General features: G+C 41.4%; 1 protein-coding gene across 4 annotated transcripts in view; it reads left to right on the plus strand.

The window, feature by feature from the left end:
- Positions 1-19,252, plus strand: part of tbc1d12b (TBC1 domain family, member 12b) — a 114,050-nt gene that overhangs the window by 15,330 nt on the left and 79,468 nt on the right. The window lies entirely within an intron of this gene.

Consider the following 19,252-nt stretch of genomic DNA (forward strand, 5'->3'; position numbering starts at 1 on the left):
TTTCAGTGCTAGGTGCAATGAACTAAATGGACCATAAGAGCAAAGAAGACATTAATTTGGACTGCATGTTATCAAAGTATTGTATTTTAATGGATGGCTAATTTTTTAAATTTATGTATTACAGTAGCTGTTCTTTTTTAAATTTACTCAGCTCTTAATTTGCATTGTCCTGGTAGCTTATTTAATGACATGAGGCTTGGCCACAAATACTGGATACAAACACATACTCTAATATGTTATCCTGATTGAGTGCCTCGAAGAAAACTTCCAAAGCAAAAGCATGCAAGATTACAGTCTGAATTTATAAAAGACAATAAATGTTGGAATTACACCAGCTTCAGCAGCAAAAAGAGAAAAGTGCCAATAGGTAACATCTCGGGTATAAGCCAATGTCGGAGTTCCAACTTTTTTTTTCAGTTTTCTATCATTAGCTGTTTTGTAATTTCCATTTATAATTGAGCAATCAGTGTTTCCACCCTGCATTGATTTTCTTTGTAATATGCTATTAATGTACATCAGTCCAGATTTGTTTTACTTGCCGGACATTTCACATGGATTTCACCATTAATGCAGCTTAGAAGCCAATTTCTGTCTCTATTCTCAGCAGAATCAAGTTAGAGAATGTTTCCCATCTCCCACTATAAAATTTTTGACAATGCTGTACTACTTTTTTCTGTCCTCTGCATCACAGTTGGTTGAAATGCTTGACTGTAAACACTGTACATTATTCTTGCTGAGAGTATTCAACATATTGTTCTCATTAACATAATACAGCTGATTATTGTTCAATCATTTCTGGAATTTTAATAAAAGTGTGTAATTGGTGGCGATTGTAATGAGAACAATGTTAATGCCAGTAGTTGAAAGGTAGCAGGTAACAAATTTACCAAAGCTGTGCAGTCTGCTATTAGCACTGGATAACCAAGTGTCAAATTCTGCATTTAAACTCCTGCGTACACGTGACAGACTTCTAGCTTGTTTAGGAAGTAGATTTATAGGATATAATAGAACTTTTGAAAGGATGCAAATTGTTGTGAAGCTGCAGCAGCTTTTGTATACTGTACCTAATATAAACCTGGAAGGCCTGGCTTAAATGCTTAACTAATTGAAGCAGTATCATCATCTTATGAGAAATGACAGCACTAGTGTAGTATACTTAAATGCTCCCTACTAAAAACCCCCCTAGCGAAAACCTAAATTTGAAAGGGTAAAAGCTGCGATCGTGAGCTGAATGTTTTTATTTAATGATTTTGAGTGTCCGTTGTATGAAAGCTTTACGCAACCATTGTGATTTGCTCAAGCCCTGGTTATAACATTGATCATGTATATTTGATTATGAAGTCAAACAGTTGAATGTTGGTGATTGAAGGAACCTGGCAAACATTGTAATTTTGAATTTGGAATTTGTCAATATAGTGATTTTTCTTGAGGTACTGATTTGCTGGTTTGGTATTTAGCTGCTGTCATTATTGAGGCTGTTTTTAAAAAGTGCTTGAATTTCAATGTTTTGAGAGGCTGGGTCATTCCAGTTTTGTTAATACATTTGCTGGGAGCTGACAGTGCCTAATACAATGTGTCTAAACACAAAGCTGGGCGAGTCAGATTTGCAGTTGCGTCATGCAAGCACAGTACTGCTAGCTAGCCTAAGAGATAACTATAGCTTATGATATATTTTTTTTCCAGTTACATTGGCGACACCAGTCAATATAACCTCTTGTTTGCCACCAGCTTCTCACCACCAACCTACCCTATCCTACAAATTGCTCCAGACTCCCTCGGTCTCAAACTTTGCCTGTTGTTACACCCTAGCTGAAGGGCTATTTCTCCATGCTGTAACTATTTGCTCTCTTAAATCCTCTCAGTAAAGTAATGGGCCCTTTTGGGTCTTGATTATTGTCTTGTCCTCATTTCAATGTTACAGCGTGATGAACAAGCCTAGGCTCAAGCTCTTCAATCAGTACCATATTATCAATCAAATGATCCCTCTTTACAGATTGCGATCTCCCACTTATCTTCCTAAATCTCTAGGGTTAGTTAAAATGCAATACTTTATATGATTCATCACCCTCTCTTTTATGCTATCCTCAGCAGTCTCAGCCACTCCCTGTTTTGGCCCGAGGTAAATGAATTTTCAAACTTAATTTAATCAATTGCTGAGTGCCTTTGTCTTATAATTTGATCTCTCATATCATGTGTCTGAACTCTTTTCTGCTCATTATTAATTTGACTTTTTCCTTCCCATGTCTAAACTCCCTGCTAGATTGTACTGGTTTGCTCTTCCTCAGCCTGTGATTTTCAATATTGCTATATTGCAGTGGTTACCCACTCTGCTCTATCCTGCTCCCACAGTGCTTTCTCAAATCATCTCTTCACATTTTTCTGGACTTTTTCTGGTCTGTGCTTGGCGTGATCTGTAGTTACCCCACCCCTCCCTTGCACAATGCCCGACAGAAGTTTTTTCTCTTGCAGGAAAGATTTTATTTGAGACTTCATCTTTGAGGAGCATACCAACATCTTGGAGCTAGCAGCGCAACTCCTTTCCCTTTATTGTAGTGCCCCACCTTGCTTCATGTTCCACCTCATCTCTTACCCATACAGTAAGTCCTCACGTAAAGTTGTGGTTGCATTCCTGAAAATCACAACTTTAAGTGAAACGTTGATTCCCATGGGAATCAGTGTTAAAACAGTAGCTTTCGGTAGGACCCTCTTTATTAGAAAAAAAAATTGAAACATTATAGCCTCTAAGTTGAAATATTTTACATTGCTGAATTCCTACATTGGTAAGTGAAAAAACTTTTAAAATAATAAAAGAAAAACGTCACTTCCTACTTAGTGCCTCCTGCTCAGCGTGGATCCTGCTTCCCGAACCTCCTGCTCCCTGATCCTCCTGGTTCCTGCAGATCCTCCCCCTCTCTGATACTCTAAGTTGTGGCCTCTCTCCTCTCCCCGACCTCCAGGTTGCGGCCTCTCCCCCTCTCGCCGCTTCCCTCTCCTGAACCTGCACTCCTGCTAAAGAACCAGATCTGAAGTCAGCTCCGATGTTGTGGAAGTGCGAGTCAAAATGGTGCAGATGTGGAGATGCTATTATCTGTGTTTCCTTCTAAATGCTCACGTCTCGCTGCTCTTCTCCCGAGCCCAGGAAGTACCGAGAAGGTGAGTCAGGGAGCAGGAGGTCAGGGAGGGGGGTTGGTAGCTGCAGCTTGGAGTTTGGGGAGGGAAGACCGCAACTTGGAGGTCAGGGAGCGGGGCGAGGCCGCTCCAAAGTGGCGCCAGTCGGAATACACAAGAAATGATGTTAAAACGAATCTTGTGGCACTCAACGAGATTACAACCCCATTAAACTGCCAATTTTAAAATAAAACAATGTTAAACAAGAATTGCTGCATTGTGGCATTAGTGGTTTAGCACTCATTTTTGGATTCTAGCTTGATTTCGCTTATTCTTCTGGCACCTTCTCTATATTTGAATAACTTTCATTTTGCCCCTCTAACTTCTCTTTCAAGATGATCAGTTTACATTTCAGATCTGTGACCCTTCATGGAAACTTGATGAAAGGTCACATCTGGTTCTTTTTTTTAATTCTTTCATGGGGTGTGGGTGTTGCTAGCTAGGCTAGCATTTGTTGCTCAACCCTAATTGCCCTTGAGAAGGTGGTGGTAGGTTGCCTTCTTGAACCGCTGTGGTCCATCTCCTGCAGGTACACCCACACTGCTGCTGGAAAGGGAGTTCCAGGATTTTCATCCTGTGACAGTGAAGGAATGGGGGTTTAGCTCTGAGTTAGGATAGTGGGAGGCTTGGAGGGGAACTTGCATGTGGTCGTCTGCTGCCCTTGTCCAAGGTGGTAGAGGTCGTGGGTTTGGAAGGTTCTGATGAAGGAGCCTTGCTGAATTGCTGTAGTACATCCTGTTATTGTACACACAGCTGCCACTGTCGGTGGTGGAGAAGTGATCCTGACTTGTAGATGGTGGGCAGGTTTTGGGGAGTCAGGAGGTGAGTTACTCTCTGCAGATTTTCCAGCCTCTCACCTGCTCTTGCAGCTGCAGTATTTATATGACCGGTGGAATTCAGTTTCTGATTAATGGTAACCTCCAGGATGTTGATAGGTGGGGGAGGGGGGAAGGGGGTGTGTCCAGTGATGGTAATGGCATTGAATGTCAAGGGAAGATGGTTAGATTCTCCCTTGTTTGAGATGGTCATTGCCCAGCACTTCTGTGGCATGAATGTTACTTGCCACTTAGCCCAAGCCTGAATGTTGTCCAGGTCTTACTGCATATTGTTACAGATTCTTTCAGTATCTGAGGAGTTGCGAATGGTGCTGAATATTGTGCAGCCATCAGCAAACATCCCCACTTCTGACCTTATGGTGGGAAAATCCTTGATGAAACAGCCGAAGATATTTCGTCCTAGGAGACTATCCTGAGGAACGCCTGCAGCGATGTCCTGGAAATGAGATGTTGGCCTCCAATCCCACAATCATCTTTCTTTGTGCTGAGTATGACCCCAACCAATGGAGAATTTTCCTCCTGATTCCCATTGTCTAATTTTACAAGGGCTTCTTGATACCACACTCTGTTAAATGGTAATCACACTCACCTTCCCTCTTTAGCTCTTTTGTCCATGTTTGGATCAAGGCTCTTATGAGGTCAGGAGTTGAGGAGCCCTGAGCAGCAGTGAGTAGGCTATTGTTCTGTAAGTTCTTTCTCCATTGTTGTGGCCTGACCTGAGTATTTCCAGCATTTTCTGTTTTTATTTCAGATTTCCAGCATCTGCAGTATTTCGTTTTTGTCTCTTTTAAGATACTCTGTCTGCTGTCCAGCTCCTGAGTCTTTGCCTTGCTGCTGTCCAACCTTAATCCTTGTACAGAGCAGACTCTCAGTGGTGAAGACAACCTCTACCTGAAAATGCCTACTTCCACCTCTTTGTTCTGCCTTGTTCTGTTCGTCTCTCAGTTTGCACCATAACTATGCTTGTCATCATGCAAGTCTAACTTTTTTTCCTCATTTGGCATATGACTGAGACTTTCAAAGTTTGTATAGCTGTTGAGATCCTCCCCCTCTAGCTAGTTTCTCAATTCTTCACCTCTGATTATCTGGTTCAGACTCTTTTATGCACTCAGTTTTCATCATGAGGGAAATGAAACAATTCTTTTACATACACATCCTCAATCCCTCAATTTCCAACCACCCATTTCTTCAGTCTGCCACCTGCTATTTTCACTGCAAGGGCCTTATACACTTCATGTCTAACTCAAGGCTATTCCTTCAACCTGCCACCCTCCACAGATTACAAGTTATTCAGAATACCTTGGCCTGTTTCTTCATCTGCATCAAATTCTGCAATTTCACCCTTCCTTTCCCATCCCTTCCAAACTCTTCTAGCTCACAAGCCTTAGTGAATTGACTTTGGGGGGAGGCGATGGCATAGTGGTATTGTACTAGTTGGCTAGTAATTCAGAGACCCAAAATAAATGCACTGGGACCCAGGATCGAATCTCGCCACGACAGATGGTGGAATTTGAATTCAATAAAAATCTGGAACTAAAAGCCTAATGATGACCATTGTCGATTGCCATAAAAACCCAACTGGTTCACTAATGTCCTTTTGTGGAAGGAAATCTGCTGTCCTTAACTGGCCTGGCCTATGTGTGACTCCAGACCTACAATGTGGTTGACTCTTAGATGCTCTCAGAAATGGCCTAGCAAGCCTCTCCAATTATACCAGTTGTATCAAACTGGTACAAAGTCACAAAAAAGGAATGAAATCAAACAGACCACCCAGCATCAACCTAGGCACTGGAAACAACAATGGCAATCTCAGCCCAGTCGCCCCTGCAAAGTCCTCCTTACTAACATCTGGGAGCTAGTGCCAAAATTGGGCGAGCTGTCTCACAGACTAGTCAAGCAACAGCCTAACAGTCATCCTCACGGAATCATATCTTACAGATAATGTCCCAGGCACCACCATCACCATCCCTGGGTATGTCCTGCACCACCGCAGAGGTGGCGGCACAGTGGTATAAAGTTGGGAGGGAGTTGCCCTGGGAGCCCTCAACATCAACTCCAGACTCCATGAAGTCTCATGGCATCAGGTCAAACATGGGCAAGGAATCCTGCTGCTGATTACCATGTACCCGCCCTCCCTCAGCTGATGAATCAGTGCTCCTCAATGTTGAACACCACTTGGGAGGAAGCACTGAGGGTGGCAAGGGCACAGGCACAGAATGTACTATGGGTAGGGGACTCACCAAGAGTGGCTCAGTGGCACCACTACTGATCGAGCTAGCTAAGTCCTAAAGGACATAGCTGCTAGACTGGGTCTGCGGCAGGTGGTGAGGGAACCAGCAAGAGGGAAAAACATACTTGACCTCATCCTTACCAACCTGCCTGCTGCAGATGCATCTGTCCATGACAGTATCGGTAGGAGTGACCACCGCACAGTCATTGTGGAGTCGAAGCCCCGCCTTCACATTGAGAATATCCTCCATTGTGTTGTGTGGCACTAGCGCCATGCTAAATGGGATAGATTTCGAACAGATCTAGCAACTCATGAGGTACTATGGGCCATCAGCAGCAGCAGAATTGTACTTGAACACAATCTGTAACCTCATGGCTTGGCATGTCCCCCACTCTACCATTACCATCAAGCCAGGGGATCAACCCTGGTTCAATAAAGAGTGCAGGAGGGCATGCCAGAAGCAGCACCAGGCATACCTAAAAATGAGGTGTCAACCTGGTGAGCCTATAACACAGGACTACTTGCATGCCAAACAGCATAAGCAGCAACTGATAGAGCTAAGTGATCCCACAATCAATGGATCAGATCTAAGCTCTGCAGTCCTGCCACATCCAGTCGTGAATGGTGGTGGACAATTAAACAACTCACTGGAGGAGGAGGAGGAGGCTCCACAAATGTCCCCATCCTCATTGATGGGAGAGCCCAGCACATCAGCGCAAAAGTTAAGGCTGACGCATTTGCTACAATCTTCAGCCAGAAATGCCGAGTGAATGATCCATCTTTGCCTCCTCCAGAGATCCCAGCATCAGATACCATTCTTCAGGCAATTTAATTCACTCCACAAGATATCAAGAAACAGCTGAAGGCACTGGATAATGCAAAGGCTATGGGCCCTGACAATATTCCGGCAATAGTACTGAAGACTTGTGCTCCAGAAATTGCTGTGCCCCGAGCCAAGCTGTTTCAGTATGGCTACAACACTGGCATCCACCCGGCTATGTGGAAAATTGCCCAGGCAGGTCCTGTGTACACACAGCAGGACAAATCCAACCCGGGGTCAATCACTGCACCATCAATCTACTCTCAATCATCATTGAAGTAATGGAAGGGGTCATCAACAGTGCTATCAAGCGGCACTTGCTTTGCAATAACCTCACTGACGCCCAGTTTAGGTTCCGCCAGGGCCACTCAGCTCCTGACCTCATTACAGCCTTGGTTTAAGCATGGATGAAAGAACTGAAATCATGAGGTGAGATGAGAGCCCTTGTCATCAAGGCCGCATTTGACCAAGTGTGGCATCAATGAGGCCTAGCAAAACTGGATTCAATGGGAATCGGGGAAATTCTCCACTGGATGGAGTCATACCTAGCACAAAGGAGGATGGGTGTGGTTGTTGGAGATCAGTCATCTTGGCTCCAGGACGCCACTGCAGAACGCAAGATCAGTTTATAGCAGTCTTTGTCTCTCAACCCTATGCTCTAAGGGAGAAAGTAGAGCAAGAACTGAAAACGCTTGAGCCTGAGAATATAGAACAGAGTAATTGGGCTTCTCCCATAGTGGTCAGATGGTAGTCTAAGAACATGTGGTGGTTATAAGGTAACTGGGTACTAGAATGTAATCCATCCGGTACTTCGAAAAACATCTGGCCCCCTGACAACATTGTGAACAGATCCTCCATTTTTGACAAAGTTAGATCTGACAAATACCTATGTCTACCTTGAGTTAGATGATGAGTCAGTCTTTTTTTTACTGTTAATACACACATTTGTCTAATTCAGTTTCATAGGCTGTCATTTGGTGTTTTTTCAGCCCCTGGAATTTTCCAAGGGACAGTGAACTAAATTTTGCAAGTAATTCAGGGAGTAGTGGGATGACATACCTATTTCATGATGAAAGCTAAATTGGAACAAGCTTTCTCATGTCAAAGCAAAATTTACAACCCAAGACGATGTGATTGACAAGTACCCTTAGGCATTTAGTGAAACCAGCTCTTGTAGCCACAGTATTTATATGGCTAGTCCAATTCAGTTCCTGGTCAATGGTAATCCTCAGGATGTTGATAGGGGGATTCAGTGATGGTAATGCCATTGAATGTCATGGGGCAATGGTTAGATTCTCTCTTCTTTGGCTGGTCATTGCCTGACATTTGTGTGGCACAAATGTTACCTGCTGCTTGTCAGCCCAAACCTTGGCATTGTCCAGGTCTTGTTGCATTTGGATATGGACTGCTTCAGTATCTGAGGAATCACGAATGGTGCTGAACATTGTGCAATCATCAGCGAACATCGCCATTCTGATCTGATGATGGAACAAAGGTCATTGATGAAGCAGCTGAAGATGGTTGGGCCGAGGACACTACCCTGGGGAACTTCTGCACCTACTCTAATACCTTCGAGTCCTTCCTAAAATGTGATGCCCAGAACTGGACATGATACTCTAGCTGAGACCGAACTATTGGCTTGTACACATTCAACATAACCTCCTTGCTCTTGTGCTCTATGCCCCTGTTAATAAAGCCCAGGATGCGCTCTCAACCTGTCCCACCACCATCAATGTACATATGCACCATGTACATATACACCAAGGTCCCTCTGCTCCTGCATACCCTTTAGATTTGTGCCCTTTATTTTATATTGTGTCTCCATGTTCTTCCTACCAAAATGAATCACTTCAAACTTCTCTGCATTGAACTTCATCTGCCACCTGTCCACCCATTCCCTCAACTTTTATATGTCCCTTTTGAAGTTCTACTCTATCCTCCTCACAGTTCACAACGCTTGCAAGTATCGTATCGTCTACAAACTTTGAAATTGTGCACCCTACGCCAAGGCCTAGGTCATTAATATATATTAGGAAAAGTAAGGGTCGCAACACTGGCCCCGTCGGGGGACTCACTACGAACCTTTCTGTACGAAAAGCATCCACTTCTTAACCACTTCTGTTTTCTGTCGCTCAGCTAATTCCATATCCATGCTGCTATTGTCACTTTTATTCCATGAGCTATAATTTTGCTCTCAAGTTTGTTGTGCAGCACTGTATCAAATGCCTTTTGAAAGTCTATATACACCACATCAACAGCATTGCCCTCATCAACCCCCTCCGTTAACCTCTTCAAGAACCTCCAGCAAGTTAAATACAATTTTCCTTTAAGAAATCCATTCTGGCTTTCCTTAATTAGCCTGCATTTTTCCATGTGACTATTCATTTTATCCCGAATTATTGTTTCTAGAAGTTTCCCCACTGCTGAAGTTAAATTGACTGGCCTGTAGTTTCTGGGCTTATCGTTACACACTTTTTGAACAATTCTCCAGTCCCCTGGGACCATCCCTGAGTCTAAGGAAGACTGAAAAATTATAGCCAGTGCCTCTGCAATTTCCACTCACTTCCCTTGGTACCCTTGGATACATCTCATCCAGTCTCAGTGCTTTATTAACTTCAAGTACAGATAATGTATCCAATACCACCACCTTTTCAATTTTAAATCCGTCTAATGTCTGAATTACCTCACCTTTGACCATGGCCTGGGTAGCATCACCTTCTTTCGTAAAGACAGGTGCAAAGTATTAATTTAATGGCTCAGCTATGCCCTCTATCTCCATGTGCAAGTCCCCTTTTTGGTCCCTAATAGACCCTACTCCTTTTACCACTATTTTACTATTTAAATGTCTCTCATGCTCAGGATATCTGCCCTCAGATCTTTTTTGCACCTAGTGAATTGCTACAGTAAATTCACACAAAATTTGGCAACCTTGTATCCATTGAATGATCTCTTGAGGAAGGGTGCTCTGGAATTGGACAAAGTAGTATGGCAAAGCATTCAAGTTGTGTACGGTGTTTGTATGTTACAATAAGCTAATATTTGATGCTTCTCTATAGAGAGTAGGTGCTGTGATCTCATGTTGGATGATTGTGAGGAGGGACCAGTTGCATTTGCCCCACACCACCCCAGTGCCAGTGAGTGAAATTATGCTTAGAAAGTGAAGCATTGTCTTTGATTTTTGAAGTTAGAAGATTTCATAAATACATATATGGTTGTAGTTTCACAATCGAAGCTGACCATAAGCCACTGAATCCAAAGTCTCCTGTACCTGCTATAACTGTAGCCCGAATGTAGAAATGGACTTTCATTTTTGTCTGCTTATCAGTATGACATTAAGTATAGACGAGCGGAAGATCATTGTAATGCAGATGTGATGTCGAGATTACCATCCCTATCCGAGGGAGAGCCCCACAGGGAAGATGGCATTTTTCTTTTCGCACGTAGATGAGTTGCCAGCCACAGCAGATGACATTGATAGAACGACTTGTAGAGACCCTATATTGGCAAGGAAAAACAGCAAATGGGTGGCTAACACAGATACTGGATTTTGACATCAGGCCATTTTTGTGTGTAAGAACGAGTTGTCTGTTGATAAAGGTTGTGTTATGTGGGGAGCAGAGTGGTAATTGCTGAAAGGTACAGATCGCAGTTGCTATATGATCTTCGTGATCTACTTACACTTGGAGATGAGCTTGACAAAGAAACTAGTGAGAAGTTATAAAACAAAAACAGAATTACCTGGAAAAACTCAGCAGGTCTGGCAGCATCGGCGGAGAAGAAATCAGTCAACGTTTCGAGCCTTCATGGCCCTTCGGCAGAACTGAAGCATAGTTAGAAGAAGGGAGAAATATAAACAGAAGTTATCTTTGGCCAGGGCTAAGTAAGAAAATGGATGCATCGCTTGTCAAGCTGTAGAAAAGAAACTGCCATCGGTACCTTTATAATCTTGGAAATGACAAGCTAGAGTGTGACGGAGGTCTCAAATTTTGCAGAATTCGAAGTGCAACAGCAATTCGTTGTGATAGCTATTCGAAATGGGTTCAGGAGTTTTCGATGAGTCTAACAACAACCAGCAAAGCGCTAGATATTCTGCATAGTTTGTTTGCTGCTTTTGGATTTCCAGAGGAAATTGTGCCCCAACAACGGACCTCAGTTTTGTTCAGAAGAGTTTGTAAAATTCGCGAGAATGAACGGCGTAAAACACACTATCGAGTTTGATTGTATCATCCTGCTTCAAATGGAACAGGAGAGAGCACAGTAAAAAAATTGTGTGCTCTTGTAGCCAAATGCTAGATACAAATTGGAAGAAACATCAGTTATCTTTGAATCACAAACCTGTGATTTTTTTGTTATTGTAACACACCTCATACTACTACTGACAAAACGCCAACTGAATTGTTTCTTTAAAAGGCAGCCTAAGAAGGGGGTTTTCATTGCTGAAGCCAGATTTAACACAGTCAGTAGAAGAGTAACAATTCAGGCAGAAAGAGAGCCATGATAGGGGTAGAGTGAGAGAAAGAAATCTGAAGTTGAAGTAGAGGTTTAAGGTGAAAGATTATCATCAGTTTAAGTGGCTACCAAGAAGAGGTGTGGTCCTCGCACATATTTGGTCATGATGTTGAATACGTTTTACCGTCAAGGGATTCATGAAGGAGGAAGTTGGGAATAATCAAATGAGTCTGATTAATGCATAGTTGGGATATGAGTAGAGTACCAATAGTTGCTTCAACACAAGTTGTGCCTGAATCTAGTTCAGATCCAAGTCAGTCAAGCGGGCATGTTTGATAAAGTGGAAAATTCAGTTGTAAGTCAAGGGCAAAATCAGTCTTGGGAGAAAACTTCTCTTCAGACTAAGGCCAAGATTGATCAAGGTTCTTCCCCAAGTTTTGAAAGTTTGGGTCAAGAAAGGAGGTATCCTCTTAGGAACAGAAAACCAGTGGTTAAGTTGTATTTGTAAATAAATGAAAAACAAATGCATATAAGTTGAATAGAATTTGAACCTTTGTGTAACCTTTTCAGGAGGGAGGTGTGTAATAGCACCTTGTGTGGCCATTTGTGCGTATGAGTGCATATAAACCAAAGCTAGAACAAACTAGTTCAGTTGGAGTTAATAGTACTCTTTGTGTATGCAGCAGTGTTTTTGTCTAACCAAGATATCATACTACCCTGACTGTCTTTTGTGCTCCTTCAGCACTAGTGATCACTTTTTTAACCAGTTCCCCTCTGTCCCCTGGAACTCCTCTTGATCTTACATCCACCAACTTGCTTTTATATAATGTCTTTATATAGGAAATAGGAGCAGGAGTAAGCCATTCAACCCATTGAGCCTGCTCCGCCATTCAATATGATCATGGCTGATCCTCTATCTCAATGCCATACACCTGCCCTCTCCCGATACCCCTTGATGCCTTTAGAGTCTAGAAATCTATCTATTTCCTCCTCAAATATATTCAGTGACTTGGCCTCCACAGCCTCCTGTGGTAGAGAATTCCACAGGTTCACCACCCTCTGAATGAAGAAGCTTCTCCTTATCTCAGTTTTAAATGGCTTACCCTGTATCCTATGACTGTGAATCCAATCATCTCCCTTGATATTCAATGGCATGACCATCGCTGAATTCCCCATAATTAACACCCTGGAAGTTACCATTGACCAAAAACTGATCTGGGCCAGCCATATAAATACTGAGGCTACAAGAGCAGGTCAGAGGCTAGGAATTTTGCAGTGAGTAACTCACCTCCTGACTCCCCAAAGCTTGTTGACCATCTGCAAGGCACAAGTCTGGAGTGTGATGCAATACTCTGTACTTGCCTGGATGTGTGCAGCTCCAACAACACTCAAAAAGCTTGACACCACCCAGGACAAAGCAACATGCTTGATTGGCACCCCATCCACCACCTTAAATAGTTCCTCCACCATTGATGCACAGTATCTACAAGATGCACTGCAGCAACTCGCCAAGGCTCCAGTGACCTCTACCACCTAGAAGGGCAAGGGCAGCAGATGCATGGGAACACCACCACCTGTAAGTTCCCCTCCAAGCCACACATCATCCTGACTTGGAACTATATCGCCATTCCTTCACTGTTGCTAGGTCGATCCTGGAACTCCCTTCCCAACAGCACTGTTGGACTGCAGTAGGTCAAGAAGGCGGCTCACCATCACCTCCTCAAAGGCAATTAGGGATGGGCAATAAATGCTGGCCTAGCCAGTGGTGGCCACATCCTGTGACTGAATGAATAAATAGAAAAAAGATACCCTGGATACGATTAAATAAATAAAAATGGAATCAGGCAAGTGGAGTCCCACCCAGCTGGACGACAGTGGAGAGGTGTTAGAGGAGAATGGTCTGGTTTAGTGGAAAAAGGGTCAAGGGAGCTGGAGGCGAGTCTCAAGAATAAGCTTTAGCTCGAAGAGAGCATGAGAGGCAATAGGAGAGGAACTAGAAAAGCTTAGAGCTAGGGCAGGGGTAACTTTCGACAAAGTTAACCCCAATGCGTATGAGAGAACTACCCTAAGCTGCTCTATAATGCTTTCTCCCCATTTTCAAAAAGCCCCTCAGAACCCTCTTACCAAGCCTTTAGGCACCCCTTAATTTTCAGTTGCTCTTCCCTCCAGCCCCCACCTCCAGCTATTAGCTACATTCCTAATGCTGCTTTCTGTACTTGAGCACTAGAGAAATGTTTCCTATGGCTCATGAGAATAGATTTGTGCTGAGGGAGACTAGCAGTTGACACACAGTTGAATATGCCAAGAGAACCTAATGATTCAACTATTGTGCATTTTCAGTTGTCTAACCACTTTGGCTTTTTTGGATGAAGATATGTATCCTTGAGTAGCCCAATTGTATGCCTGTTGAATTATTAGTCCCTTGCATATTGAAAATAGCACCCTGATCAGCTATGAAGCTCCAAATTGAAATCTATTGATGTTTTGGATTGCATTGCATTTAACTGATTTGAAACATAAATTATAATGCCTCACATTCCAGTCAAAAATTGCTGAGTTGTGACTTTTTCTGTTTCACACCTGATTTTTAAAATAACATACAGCATTCTCTCCTTACACTCCCCCTTTTTAAAAAAACACACATCCTGGTTCATCTTAATATTTTGTTTCCTGTCCACCTTTGTATTTATAAAGTGAATGGGACTATGGTCCTTGCACTTCTTTTTGATGCGAAGCCAAATTTTCTTCTGCAGCCTGTACTTAAATGTTGCAACTGTTTTTATTTTATAACGTTGTACAAAGGCAGCAGCGTAGTTGCAGCTTGTTTAGTGTTTTATTTAAATAGAGAATTTACGCCATTAACACTGAACACTGTTCCTCTTTTTGTGGTGTTTTACTCTTTGTTCACTGTCAAGTTGAACACAGTAATTTATATAGAACTATACTTGCTTACAGCACAGGAGGCTGTCATTTGGCCCGTTGAGTCTGTGCCAACCCTTTGCTAGCAGACTAGTGCAGAACTACTTCCTCTACCCTATATTTCCCCCATGGTACTGCATCTTCCTCAGCTATAAATATTTATCTAATTTTCTCTGAAAAGGTATAAAGGTCTCTACCTTAACCACTCTATGGCAAATCATTTCAAATTTCAACAAGCCTCTACATAACATCTCTTTCTAATGCTTCTCAGTCTCTTCGTCACCATATTAAATTGATACAACTTTGTCGCTGACTTCACAACCAGAGAATGTTCACTTTAGCAAAATCCTTCATAATTTAAAAAAAACTTTTTATTACACCTCCCCATCCGCATTAGTGTAAATAGCCCAGTGGAGTCTGTTTTCCATCTCTGGTATAATCCTGCTGAACCTGTACTGCATGATCTCTGTGGCTTTAATATCCATTTTATACTGGGGCATACAATTAAAACTTTATTATTGTAGCCTAAGCTCTTAATTATAAAACCCCAAATGCTGTGGCCTTAATGATTTTGTCAACTTGTGTTTGAGTTTGTAGCCTTCAGCATCTTCCCTGCCATTCCTTGTAATACACTTTGGAAGGAAAAACCTCAACCTTATCTGCACAATATTACATTTTTCACCCATTTGTTCACGCTGCTAACCAGCCTGTCTTCCTGAAGTCATTTGCAGCTCTTGTCAATGTTTGCTAAGTGCTAGAGCAATGCCACAGAATGTCAACTGGTGTATGACGTTGGAGAGTATTTAGAAATGCATGGGTTAATCAGGGACAGCCAGCATGAGCTCTCTGCCAGCAAAGCTCTCTATGCCCAAGTTCAAATAAATAAATAAAGATTCAAAAATGGATCAAGCACTGAACCATGTGGTGCCCCATTTCCAATCCTTTGCCACTCCAGCCAGTGCACATTTGTCATGTTTCCTGTCCACCGACCAACCCTCCAGCCATACTGCAATCTTTTCCCTTATTCCATACACCTCAGTGTTTTAAGCAAACCTTTGAGTCAATGTATGAATCACGTTCTGAAAAATCATGCCCACCACAGCCACGTTCACTGCATCTATCTAATTGGTTGTCTCTCAAGCCTCTGATTAAATTTGTCAAACAAGGATAGCTTGCCTTCAGTAGATTTGTGCTGGTTGTCCTTGATTAATCCACACACATCTAAAATGCTCACTAATTTTATACACTATTTGATGATGTGATATTGCCTATTGAAGACAAAGCCCAAAAGCATGCTTTTGTTTAAATTTTTATTTTTCCCGTTGCATTTATATTTGTATTTCAAACATAGTTGTTCCAGATTTTTTTGCACCTTTTTAAAATTTAAATTCTGCCTCATCAGTCGCAATGCCCAGAGTCAGTATTAAAATACTGTATCAATCTGGACCCATGCTACTTCCCCTCAGCAGCAACACAAGAATTCTCATGTTGAACTATGCAGTTTGCTCCATTTTTATTTGATGGCTTAAACATGTTAAATTGTATAAATTTTCTGCAAATTTGACAGTACACTGTAGGTATTCCAGTTTTCAGCCTGTTCCTATGGCACAACATCTCCCAAGGTACATCGTTCACAGATGGAGAATTATCAACAGCAGCTGGAAATTGCAGCTCCAAGGCACGAGTGGAACATCCACTCGGTTCCAAATGGAGAGGCAAGCCAATGTGGAGGAAGATTGGCCATTTATCTCGCTAATTGCTGTGGGACTTTTGCTGTACGCAAATTGATTGCTGCATGCCAACAGAGACTTCACTCACTTGGTTGCAAAATGCTCTAGGCATTCTGAGGATATCAAAGGCATTACAAAAATAAAAACACTTCCTTCTTTGTATTTGTTATCCACAGTTGTATGGATAGTTTTAGTGATTTTCTTCTTTCCCCAGAAACAGCATAGTTGTCAGAATTGCACATGGTCCAAGCTTTCACCATCCAAATAAGCACCTTAAAAACCTGATGAGACCATTGTAACTCTTTCGAGTACATTCACAGTTCTTGACTTTTTTTTTCCGGGAGTGGGACATGAACCCACAACCTTCTGACTCAAAGGTGAGGGTGCTATGAACTGAGCCACAGCTGACACCTCATGAGACCATTGTAGATGCACCCTGCTCATCCAAAAAAAAAGTAGCAGCAACTCTGGAGATTAAACATTTCTGTGAGCTACATTTGATACTTGATTTGAGAATGAAATGAATACTAATAAGGATTGTCAGAAATATTCGATCCTTTTGTTCCAGTCGTGTCATTTGTGCATCCGCAGTTTGTTTTTATCTCTGTGTCATTTGTGATGTTTGCTGGAATGACATTTTTATCTTATAATTCTACCCAAAACAAAATCAAGCAACATGTAGTAATTTGAAAGCAATTTTATTTGTAACATTTTAGTCATCTGGTTGAAGTAGAAGCATGAATAATAAGGTTTCCAGACCAGAAAGTGTCTATTTCAGGACCAATGCATAGTTGTGGTTTTGAAGTCTCCTCGTTTGAGTGAATGGGCTTGTATTTCAGCTGGAACTATAGACTGATTGGACCTTTGAAATAAATTGAATTTGCGCATGCAGCTTGAATTTAATTAATTTGTCTGTATAATCTCATCTCAAAATACTACGAACAACAGTAATGCATCGCTCTTGGAGGAACTGCAGTAGCCTGCAACATGCACATTTATTTTTCTCTGCCTGGCTTGCAGCTGTTTGTATTCCTTTTGATGTACTCCAATCATTTCCTGTGTCTGATTTCAAGGCCCATGGAACAGTGTTCCAACTTTCCAAAGCCTTTGTTTTGAGAACCTGTTTCTATGTCTCAAAGTTCAGCTTCTTGACTATTTCTTCAGAACAAGTTTTTTCACTTAGTGATGTCTGCTCACTGTGTTATGTTATGTTCCAGTTCTTAATAGTCTTTTATAAATATTGTCCAATGTTGAGCAGCTGCCTAGTTTGTATGATTTCACACTTCAGCAAATGCTCTTTTCTGCATTCCTATTGATTTGTATTTTCAGTATTGTAGATCTTTGTATTATTGCGGAAAGGCCATGTAAGGAAATTGGTGCGTAATGAAGCAGTAGCAAAAACAAATAGTTCTAGGTCTCAAAATTGATATTTGAAGTTAAAAGGAGAATAATTTTTTCCAGGAATGGTAGTGAAATTGCATCTTCTGCAAAATGTCTTTGTTCAATGTCAATACTTTTGTTTTGAGTATTGTGTAAGTGAAGATATGTAACAATGTTTGATTTGTATGTTTTGTAAACTATGACATAGTACTGTATTCTCCTTACTGATTAACTGAAGAGACAGAAAAGCAGAATTAATTGGCTTCTTTTTCAGTAGAACTATTTGCAGATTTTTTTCATTCTTGTGGGTAATATAACCAGCTAAAGTATGCTGATCTAAGGTCTGTTTGTCATTTTCTTTGAACAGGAAATAAAATTTTGGACTAGACACTTGTAGCTACTATGAATAAATAAACATATTAAAAATTGTGTAAGAAAGTGTTCAGACTTGCAATGCAGAGCAGTGCCAATGTATATGCTCTACTGCCAAGTGAAGGAATGGTCACTCAGAACCAAATAAAAGAAATGAAACAAAAATGTTGACTTTCAGGAAGCTTTGCAACATGTCTGCTTTCTGAGTACACACTTTAATTGAGTCAACTTAAGACGTCACAGCTCTCTGCAAGTATCTGTAACACTTGATGGGCTCAACAACAGCAAATCACAGACCACAACTTAGCAATCAAAATGGGATAAGTGGGAACAATTCACCATTGCGAAACTACTTAAGGCACTGAACAAACAATCAATAAGTATTAAAGTATACCAGTGGAGAGAAGAACACTGAAGCTAGTGAAATCACCGAATATTTTTGGGGTTTTTTCTGCTTTTTTACTTCTTCACTAAGCTAAGAATATGTTTTGTAGCATAAACTGAAAAACCTTCAAAAATGATTAAATTTGCCTATGCAAAAATATGTCATTTGAAATGCCTGCAGTGTTTTCCATCAGAAGCTTGTGCTTCTGAAATGCCTGAACTTAGTTCTTGAGGCTTTCGAGTTTTCTGTAGTTGTCAGTTTTAAAAGATCCAGCATGCATTTGTATTTAAAGATTCCAGAACTTTATTGATTGAAAGAAATATGAGTTTGTTTTATTGGCTTATAAGTTGGCAAATACCTCACTGTGTGAACCATACCTTTTCAGAGTTGAGATCATTTTTGAGTAGAAAAATAGTTTGCATTCTAGAGATTGCTAGGAGTGTGTTTATTTACTATTTCAAGGATTTTCCAACCCCAGTCACACACCTTTACCCTCTTTCAGGAATGCCAGGACTTGCTTACAATTTTATTCCCAATAAAGGCAGGCCTCTGTTCAGGTGTTTTGGAGTCCTTTTGGACATTTTGCATTCTCGTTCAGATTGATCAGGAAATGAACACATTGACCATTTACCACTATGCACTTACATACCACACTCTAGTGGATGAAAGAATTACCCAATTACAAGATTTTGAGCCACCCTACTTCTCCACACCTTCTGAGGCCCACTGCCATTTTCCTGTCTTTTACTACTTCATCCACCCTTTAATAACCTATTTCCATTGCATGGAGGATAGTTAATACTTTTACTATCTTGTAATATGCTTTATATTTATTCCTCACAAAATATATAGTAGCATTTTTACATTACTAAAGAAGATGATATATTGGTGAACAAAATTGAATATTTCTACCTATTGTGCACAATCTGTGCACATGACTTAATCTCAACCTCCTGAAAGGCA

This window comes from Cetorhinus maximus, chromosome 20, assembly GCF_964194155.1.
Source record: "Cetorhinus maximus chromosome 20, sCetMax3.hap1.1, whole genome shotgun sequence".
NCBI lineage: Eukaryota > Metazoa > Chordata > Chondrichthyes > Lamniformes > Cetorhinidae > Cetorhinus > Cetorhinus maximus.